This window comes from Eulemur rufifrons, chromosome 30, assembly GCF_041146395.1.
Source record: "Eulemur rufifrons isolate Redbay chromosome 30, OSU_ERuf_1, whole genome shotgun sequence".
Taxonomy (NCBI): Eukaryota; Metazoa; Chordata; class Mammalia; order Primates; family Lemuridae; genus Eulemur; species Eulemur rufifrons.
Window position 1 is genome coordinate 35119245 of NC_091012.1, and position 10684 is coordinate 35129928.

The following is a 10684-nucleotide window of genomic DNA, read 5'->3' on the forward strand; positions in this document are numbered from 1 at the left end:
ATTTCTGCATGTAAGAAATCAGACTGATGGTGTAATCGGTGGAATTGCAAGTAAAAAATGGCAATTACCAGTTAGCATGAACAATTAACTCTGCCAGGAGACTTCAAGAGCTGCAGGAAAAATAGGATTTGCTGGGGTCCCTTTGTGTTTTAGGTCGTCATTTTGTTATCTTCATTGTAAATTGTCAAAGGTTTTATTCCTTTCAAAATGTTACTTCTTATTTGTCCTTATAGTTTCAATAAGGATGATATTCCTTTGCATGAAAAATGTTTTATTTTTATATTCTTCAGTTCTTACAATAGCCTTAAGAAATTGGCATCTCTGCTTTATACATGAGGAATAAAAGCCCATAGAAATTAAATAACTTGTCCAGTGTCATCAGCTAGTATGTGGCTGAGCAGAAACTAAAAATTACACCCTCCTCCAACTCCAAATCATTTGCTGAATTGTTCCCTCCTCACCTCCGGCTACTTTTTAAAAGACATCTTTAATCTAATTATCAAAATGCAGTTTCCTGATTCCTGGCTTTTGAAAACTTTTAAAAGCATTTGGCATGTGGATTTGGTTTTGAGGTTACAGAATGGTCAATATTAGATAAGGCAGGGTGTCTGAATTCCGTGCTTGAACAAGTTGAAGCCTGGCGTGTTGTACCTGGGCTGTAATCCCAAGGGTGTGGGGATCTGCCCCTTGGTCTTCAGAGTGTTGAGTGACAGTATTCAGAGAAAATACCAAAACTGAAGCCAGATAAACATATAATCCAACCAATAATTCCAAACAATAGGGTGAGGCCAATGAGCACAATCCACAAATGATGACATATTGTAGAAATCCACAGTATAGGGCCAGAGCAAGATAGACAATGAAGAGTTGAAGGTGGAGCTCAGAGAAATTTACTGAGCCTCTTTTTAGGGTACCTGCATCTTTGACAATGTGTGGGAAAAGAGTTTTTTTTAAGGGTTTCACTCTGGCTCAGATACATAGGTTGAACCTAGCAACGATTTTAGAATGCCAGTTGACAAGATATCCATTTCCTTCCTTTCAGGATCCAAAGCGGGAATGAAGAAATGCTTGATTTTGTCAAAGGATGTATTACTTAAAAAAAACTTGATGATACATTTTCAAATTATTTATTGAACATTTATATAGAATTAGTTGTATATTAATTAGTCATTCAAGTTTAAGGAACCACTTTACCCTTCACGTAATATGCTATTAAGTAAAATTACCAGAACAATACATCTGAGATACAGTTAAAAATGTATTATAACCTTTAATATTAATTGACCTAGATAATAAAAAAAGAAAAGAATTAAATATAATACAATAAAACCATATACTTTCCAGTGTATTTTTGACTCCCAAAGAGCTTATTTGGTAGTTGGGAAAATTCAAGGTGTAACTCAAATGTGCTGACTGGCATCATAATACGCCACCTATTTCCAGGAAATCACATACCTCTGTGGACTCAGTGGAATAAAATGAATTATAGAGCAGTTACAAGTGCATTTTATTTAGATGTGTGAAAATTCTTTAGTAATTCCTATCAACAGACCATCATGAATTTAAAGAACGAAATCAGAATTCAGTTCATTTGTAAAGTGCAGCAACGATGTGGTAGCATTCTCTCAGTGGAACCAGATCAGCTAAGTACAAAGTATACCTTTCCATTGAATCAGGATGTTTGAGCATACTGGTTTTGGTTCAAATGACTGTTTTCCATTAAGTGTGTATGCCAATATTTCTTCAGTGATGCACTGTGCTTAGCTGTTAGCCTTGATCATACATGACCTTAGTGCTGTGATTTAGGTGACATGATCTAGGGAATACAATAAAACTGTTAAAAAGGTGGGAATTCCAATAATAATCTAACTAGCAGAACCATGGCACTCAAACTAGCTAAATCACAGCCCAGCTAAACTGTGAAAATTCATTTCCAGAAAAAACAATAGGAGAAAATCTAATTGTAAAGCTAAGTGTTATGTTAAGCCATGTGAAATCACCTATATTCAACCAATCTTTGCCAAGAAAACAGTGATTTCATATGGTAGAACATTATAATATTACCACAACCATATAACAATGTATTGGACTAATTATATATTGATTCAATTCACTTCAAACATACAAGTGCCTATATTGTGTCAGGATTTGTAGGAACATAACAACTATAATGAAAGCCTGATACAAACAAGTAGAGAATTAAAGGGATATAGAGCAGAAACGGGTGATTTCAAACAGAGGCATAAAAAAGGCTTCCTAGAAGAGTTGAAAGTTGAACCAGCCTTGAATTTTGATAAAGAGACATGAGAACAAGACTACAGATAGAGGGGGCAAGGTCTGCAAAGACAAGAATGCACTAGGATCATCTCTAGAATAGAGAGCTGTTAAGTAGATTTAAGAAGCAAGGTTCATAGGAAGATCAGCCCACGTTGCTGAGGATATGGAATAACATGTTAACTAGTATAGGTTTTATTCTGTGGATTTAGAAAATGTGTTTGAGCAGGTGCATGAAAGGGAATGAGAATAGAAACAGATGACTTAGGAGGTTTTTGCAGTAATATTAGGAATAAAAGAATGAGGGCTTGAATTAGGTAAACTTGACCACAAAACAGAGGGCAGATGTCATCAATATTGTAGTCTTACAATCAGTGGGACTTGATGACTACCTGGATGTAGGGGGTGACGGGGGCAATGGTTCAAAATGTGGTTCAAGAGGATACAGAGTAACTGGGCAGTAGTGTTAAACAAAATGAGGAAATCAGGAGAGGCAGCCTGTCATCTAGGAGTTTACAAGGCAATGGTGAGTTTCATTGAAAAAAAAAACATTGAATTTAAAAATGAGGAACATTTACCTGAAAATATCCACCCAGCTGTTGGTAAGGTAGGATTTGGAGCCTGGACAGAAGGTGAGTACTAGAGATGGAAGTACAGAAAGTGTATAAAGAAAAGGAAAGATGAGTGTGCTTGGGAGAACAATGGGATCAAAGAGGTAGTAGGGGTGAATTAGACTTGAAATCATGGGAACCTATTGCTTTCTTTAAAATACAAAAAGAAAATGGGGGAGTGAGTGAACAGAGTGAGGACTTCAAAAGTAGAAGGGAAAGATCTTGGAGGAAATGCAAGAAGATGGCTTCTATCTCCTTGGATCTTCTTGGTAAAATTGGAGCTGGAAGTGAGAGTAGCTAAAGAAGTACTAGGGACCTAACATGTCATATTGAGGAACTAAGCAGAAATATTCAACTGTCTTTATCTGGGAAGCAATTCAATATGTTAACAAATACTGCCAATATATATCTCCTAGTGAAATAACAAATCACTATAACGCAACCATGTACTAAGATAAAATAAAAATAACCAATATACATCCCAAGTTATTTCTTTGAGTGGTATTTCTAAATTATTCTACCTTTTAAAAATTTGTTTTCATGATGCACTGGTTTATTTTTCCTTTTTTCCACACATATGTGATCTTTCATCCATCTTTTCTTATAATATTAATGATACAATTTAAATGTTATTTCCTGATCTTAATTATTTCAAAAATTGACCAGATTTTACTTTTATAATGAAAACTTACAATATTAATCCCTTCTTGATTATCACATTCCTCAAGAATTCAGACTATTGAGTTTAAGTTGTGTAGACAGAATGGGAAATTAAAAATGTTAATCATATTTTGTTGGTAGCTGTTAGATTGCTCTTCAACCCTTAAATGATGTGTCACTGAATTTCTGAAAAGTCCACTGAAATTATCCAACTTACTGCATTTATTTTAACTATTTGAGCTTCAGAAATAAGTGACACATTTCTTACTTCCATATCATTGCTGCAGAGGAAGAATTTAAGGCTTTGACACTTTACTATAGGGCAGTAGTCAATTTAACCTATGTTGCCATGGTTACTCTTGGCCGACTTGAAAAAATATCCAGAAATCACAATTTGTGCCAAGGAATAATATTATCTATCACTAACAGAATCAACGCTTTTTTCCTACTCCTTTTTTATCTTTCTGAGTGAAATTTTTGTACCCAGTAAGCTTTAAATAAATAGCTATTGAAACTAAGAAAACTAATTTAGTGGGTTACAGTGATATATTTACTCACATAATAATAGATCATAAACCCTTGAATCTGAAGAGGAATTTGAAGATCATTTAGTCTGAGTCTTCTCATTTCACAGATGGGAAAAATGATGCACTGAGTTACAAAGGGACTGCTAAAGGTCACACAGATAGTACATAAACATGATTTTTCCTCATATAACAAAATGAGGCTGTAATTTTATTTTATTTTTCAGAAAAGCTGTAGAAATGCATGAAATAAAAGCTAAAATCTTCCTCATCAGTAATTTTATTGACCACTTCTTGGATGTATGACTGTGAGCTCTAGGAGCTGTAAGATGAAGTTTAGAGAGAGACATTGTAAGTCATATGTGACTGACTACAAATATTGGCCCACAGTCAATCTAATCAGCCTGGCTGTCTTACTGATGGAGATAGATTAAAGTTGTTCATACGATGTAATACACTGGGATATAAGTCCCTTTGGGGAAGATACTGTGTCATCTATTCAACATAAATGTGTGCATATGACTAGGGATAAAACACCGTTTCTTCTTTCAAGGGGTATTTTGTACACCTCACCACACTGCATACAATAAGTTGCCTGACCTATTGATTGGTTCTACTATACCCTTTCTTCCTAAATTATTGCTGTGGTTTCGTATTTATGAAACTGTGCTGCAAATTTGGGTTTTGATCCTCCTATAGGAAATATTCCAGTGATATTAGATTTATATAATATCTTAGAACTTACCCAGTTGTGCTTTGTGTAGGGATAGGAAAGAATGTTAGCATCTCCCAGAATAGTGACAGAACTGGTCCTGGTGGCCTTTTCAATACAATAGTTTCAAGGCAATGGCTTCAGAAAATAAATTCAGGAGGCAAAGAAGTGTACCTTTCTGAGTTTCAGTATCCCCATCATGGGCTGTGAAGAGAACAATAATTTTTAAAAGTTTTTAAAGGAGCAGAACTCTTTCTTTTTTCAAATGAAGTTTTGTATTAAAAAGCTCAGTAGTATTATAAAACATAAAAACAGAAATGCTCTGGATGAATCAGGAGTGAGGGGCTTGGGTTCTCATCAGCTAGGCTTACTCTTTACTCTCCATTTTATCAATGAAGAAAGAGAATTCTAGAGGAAAAAAAAATGGATTTGCCTTAAAATTCATTTTTAATGAGTGAAACAACCAGGACTGGATTCTAGATCTTTTTCTACTTTACCATATTTCCTCAAGTATATTGAATTTACTAGGAATCTCTGATGTTGTAGACTAAGTGGAAGGTATAAAAAAGCTAAAGATACAAAGTCTTCCTTGAAGGAGTTTACAATAATAGCATGGAAATGAAATAAAATTATATTAATTCAGGGAACATTTGCTGAACATTTGCTGAACATTTGCTATATGTGATGCACTAGGGATTTTGAGGCTAATAAGACCATAGATTCCCAAGAAGCTCACAGGTCTAATAGAGTGTGTGTTATACTGAATAATGACTCCCAAATATATCTAGGTCCTAATCCCTGGAACTTGTGAATATTACCTTATATTGTAACAAGGGCTTTGTAGATGTGATTAAGGTAAGGATCTTGAGATGGGGAGATTATCCTGGACTACCCAGGTGAGCCCTAAATATATTATGATTACCGTTATAATTGAGAAGAAGAGAGAGATTCTACCACAGAGTAGGGAAGATGCAACAACCTCATTATTGAGAAAGATCTGAAGTTTATGTGCTGTGGGCTTTGAAGATGGAGGAAGGAATTAGGAGCCAAGGAATGCAAGGAAAACAAGTGGCCTGTAGAAGCTGGAAAAGGCAAGAAAGGATTCTCCCCTAGGGCCTCCAGTAGGAGTGTGGCCTTGAAAATTAAGTAACATTGGATTTCTATTTCACACTATATAAAAAAATCAATTCTAGGTGAATTAAAGCCATACTTGGTAGGGACAGTTAGGGAGAGATTGCTGGAGGAGCTGGCTTAATTAAATGATTTGGACCATCATTAAATCTCTAGACATTCAGTGAAGGGAGAAATCAGTGTGGTGTGGATGCATCATTAAGGAACTAGACTTTAAACAGCCTGAAAGTATGAGGAGGAATTGCATGGCAGGAACAGTAGTCAGAAATAAGTTGGTCAAGTCCTAAAGAGGGGGAAGAGGTATATTTCTAGTGACAGCTGGTCAATATTTTCAGGCAAAGCAAGTATTAGCCAGTAGGATTTTAAATTTCATTCATTTAGATATAAGAATTTCCCTCAGTATAATTTATGCTCAATCCATAAAAGAACAGTTCAAGGTAGGAATTTGTTTGGCTGAGATATGGTCATCGTCCCTTAAATTTGCATTGTGTTCCATCACTTACAAAACATGTAAATCCTCACAGCCCTGAGAGGTGGTAGGGCAGGCAGCATTACAGGGGAGTAGTCCAAGCTTGAGAGAGGTATGATGATTTGCCCAAGGTCACCTGGCTAAATAAGTGATATGGTTAGGCCTAGGAGCAGTTCTTCCAATTGTAAGTTCAGAATTTATTCTACTACCCCTGGTCTATTCCACATTTTTACAGCAATGTTAGATTAATATTTAGAACACATTCTCTCTTACATAAGCACAAATCAACTGAAGAGTGAAGAGCTTTTTAGCAAATTTGAATGGAATGAGAGTGCTCACAGACACATCACTAATAATTTATTTGTACAAGATAATGATTTATTGCAATGGGGCAAACTTCCCAATCTCTTGGGAAAGGTGGGTTGGTAAGTAATTGAGATATTCCAATGTCTGTAGCCTTTTTCAAAGTATACAACCTGATTAAAAGTATAGTCCTCTTGTAATAAATGATACAGAGGTTACATTTCTTCTATTAGAATAGAAGTTCTATAAATGTAATCAGTGAAATAAAGCTGATGAGTTCTGTTAATAGAGTGGTCTTGAAAATTGTACTTTGCCCTTTAGGCTATAAAATTTTCTAATGGAGAGTAGGAAAACTATGTGTCTACACTTTTTTCTTCTCCCATCAGCAGATCAGTCAATCTGTCTAAGAGCCCACAGAGGGGCCAAAGTATGATTTTAGTGCAGCTGTAGATGAACAATTAGGTTAAAAATATTAATTTTATTGAATCTTATACTCAGAAATGCCCATACAGCACAAATGTAGCCAATGCATTGAAGGAGAGATGGCTTTGAAACACATTAGTCACTTTACCTTTGGAATCCCACTCTGACTCTAGCTCTTTGCTGGACATTATAGGCACATACCAAGGTATGATATAAGTTTTCTGCCTTCAAGACATTTGTAGTTGCATTTGGGAACTGTAAAACATTACAATACAGTAAATTATGAGGTATAGACTGCAAGCACTGTTTGGAAGACACTAATTACAATGCCTACCAGATAGTTATTACTCAGTAAAAACAGAGTGGCATCTTGGCAAATTTTATGCCAGTGATTGATTTCTTTCTAAAATATTTCAGGAATATGATGAAACCACTATGCTTCTCATATGGTTTGAGTCCCCCACTACGTGAAAGTACAGAATGGCTCCTGGACCGATTTTTCAATCAACAAAGGAGATTATTTCTGAAGCCACTGGTTTGTGAAAAAGATGCAATTTAGTTTAAATTGCATATACCTTGTACTGATAATAGTTTAAAGAGATGAAAATTATTTGTTTAAAAAATTCAAAGCAATATTTTATAACTTACATTATTCCCCAAATAAACAGATGATACTTTATCCACTCTTTTAATACATGCCAAAAATACAAAGCATTTATCCATGATTTTAAATACAACTAGAAATACTTTATAATGAGGACAAGATCTAAGAAAAATCTCATGAGAAAAAATAATAAAACTAGTGTTTAGGACTAAGAAAACAAAAGCAGTATGCAGTAATTGGATGAGCTCAAAGCAAAAGAACAAAGGATAAGCAATAACATATTAAATTATTGTTAATTGGAAAAGCCAAGATGTTCCTCCAGGCAGAAATCAGTAATTAGAATGTGGTGAAGCTCATTATCATCATCTGGGTTGGAAATAAAAAGTGAATTGCATCTCCTCCCTACCCACGTTTCTCTCACTCAACAACATTTAGATACTTCTGATGAGATAGAGCAATAGGAAGGGTAAACCTTAATATTTCAACCCCTTTCTACCTTAGAAACAGAGTATATCTGCAGTCTTCTGAACATCTCCTTTTGCCAAGCAACATCTATCAGCTCAGGTCCCCTCACACACAACAGGAAACATGAAGCAAGGAAGAGAGCAGACTGCCATCAACTTTTACAGATCTCATTGATTTCTAATTGGAATGTTGTCTGACTAGACCTGTGTCCTACACCACCCTATCATAGCGGATCTCCCTATCTCTGTCTCCTCTTCAGCCCTGGGTGACAAATCTACACGATCCTTCTAACTCACCTACTCTATTGTTACCCACGCCTCCAGAGTTACAAAATTCTAGAGATCCTTTCTCTAGGCCCAAAGCTCTGGGTTTACCAGCCTATTTTGGGCTTCAGTGTGAAAATCTATCCCACATATCAAGAAGGCCCTAAGTCTGTGTTTCTCAAAAAGTGGTTTATAGATCAGCAGGATTAGAAATATCTTGGGGTGGGCATGAAACTTATTAAAATGCAGATTTGGGAGCTCAACTCAGACCTACTAACCAGAAGAGTTGGAGTTAAAGCTCAGAAATTGTCATTTAAATCAGTACATACATATTTAAGAACTAGTCTTTGTTGTGGCTTGTCTGTTGTTCCCTCACTTGTAAATGTCTTCCTCCAGATTTACATTTAGCTTACTCTTTCTCATCACTCAGGTCTCAGCTCATATGTCACCCCCCTCAGAGAGGTTTTCCCAGGCTACTTTAGAGAAAGATGCCCCGCCCCCACTCTCAGTCATTATCACATCATTCTCTTTTATTTTCTTCACAGTAGTTAACAATGTCTGAAGTTATTTTTGTGTATATGTTTCCTGGTTTATTGTCTAGCTTCCCTAATGAGAATGCAAACTCCACAAAAGCTAAAGCTTGATCTTTCTTTCACAGCATTACTTTCACTGTGTGCTATGGCATGAATGTTTGTCCTCTTCAAAATTTATGGTTAAATTTAATCCCCAATGTGGCAATATTAAGAGGTGGGGCCTTTAAGAGGTGATTGGGTCAGAATGGATTAATTTATGAATGGATTGATGGATTAATGGGTTATCATGGGAATGGGCATGGTGGCTTTATAGGAAGAGGAAGAGAGACCTCAGCTAGTACAGTAAGCCCCCTCACCATGTGATGCCCCACGCTGCCTCAGAATCTGCAGAGTCCCTGTCAGCAAGAAGGCCATCAGTAGATGCAGCCCCTTGATGTTGGACTTCTTAGTCTCTATAACTGTGAGAAATAAATTCCTTCCCTTTATAAATTACTAGGCTCCAGGTATTCTGTTATAAGCAACAGAAAATGGACTAAGATACTGTGGCTTTGACAATGCCTGACATACAATAGGTGCGTTCTCAATAAATATTTGCTAAATTAATCAAACATTGATCTAATGGAAATGCCCAGATTTCCAGGAGAACCTCCATATATTAGGTCAATGGGAATATAGAGAAGCTGTTGGCCTTCTCCTACCTAGTAATAGCCTTCCTTTCTCCTTTGTACAAAGCCAAATGTGGAAATGCATAAAACCAAATCTGAATTAGATATGTATGTGCATTTTGAATCTGCCACTGATGTGCCATGTCTCTACAGCCTTCCAACAGTTGAATAAACCTTATAAAACTGAACTCTTTAGAAAAGTAGTTATTTGGATTAAAGATTAACTCTTAAGAGCCAGAAAAGAATTTATAGTTTACTGGAATTCTTTCTATAATCTATTATGTACTTCTTGGCATTAAGTGTATTAAGGGCTGGGAACTTGGCATATGACTTGGGTCCACCTGAGCAAAGATTTCCAGGCACTCAGACATCAGGGGCTCATTAAGGACAAACTGAAGCCCGCTTATCAGCATGTATAGAATGAAGAAGTCCCTCAAATACATAATTTTATTCTGGCAGTTTATCAACAATTTCCTGAGCATTTGGGCTCCAATGGTTCTTCTTTTGAAGAAAGGTACCTTGTTTCTTTGAAATATGGCAAGTCAAACGATCTTTAATCAATCACTTTTACTACTCTATTTTGAGATTTATTATCATGGGGGCTAAGACTTTTGAGGAGATCTTGCTCCATCCATGTATTTGCATATCCCATGTAATTAAAAGTTGAAGTCTTTTATTATTATCTCTATCCTATAGGTGAGCAACAAAGGCTCAGAGAATTCAAATAGCATAACTTGTCTAAAGTCTGCACAGGTGTGTGAGTATGTGCATATGGATCTTCCTGAAACTGATTACTTGCCTGCCCAAATAAGTAGCAGAAGCAGGACCTAGTACATCTTCCTCTAATACCAGTTCCTATCCCTGAGGCAACCACAAGGCAACCAACATTAACAGTCTTTTGCCTATTCTTCCAAAAATATTTTATGCATAGAATATAAGAAACTATATCGCATATGTACACACATATTATATAAGTATTACACAAATGCAAGCATAATATATTAACACATAGTGATTTGTGCCTTGATATTTTTCACATATCTTGGA

General features: G+C 35.9%; 1 pseudogene; it reads left to right on the plus strand.

Annotated features, from left to right (window-relative positions):
- The first annotated feature begins 4825 nt into the window (after nt 1-4825).
- Nucleotides 4826-4938, plus strand: LOC138379363 (U6atac minor spliceosomal RNA; annotated as a pseudogene).
- The last annotated feature ends 5746 nt before the right edge of the window (nt 4939-10684 follow it).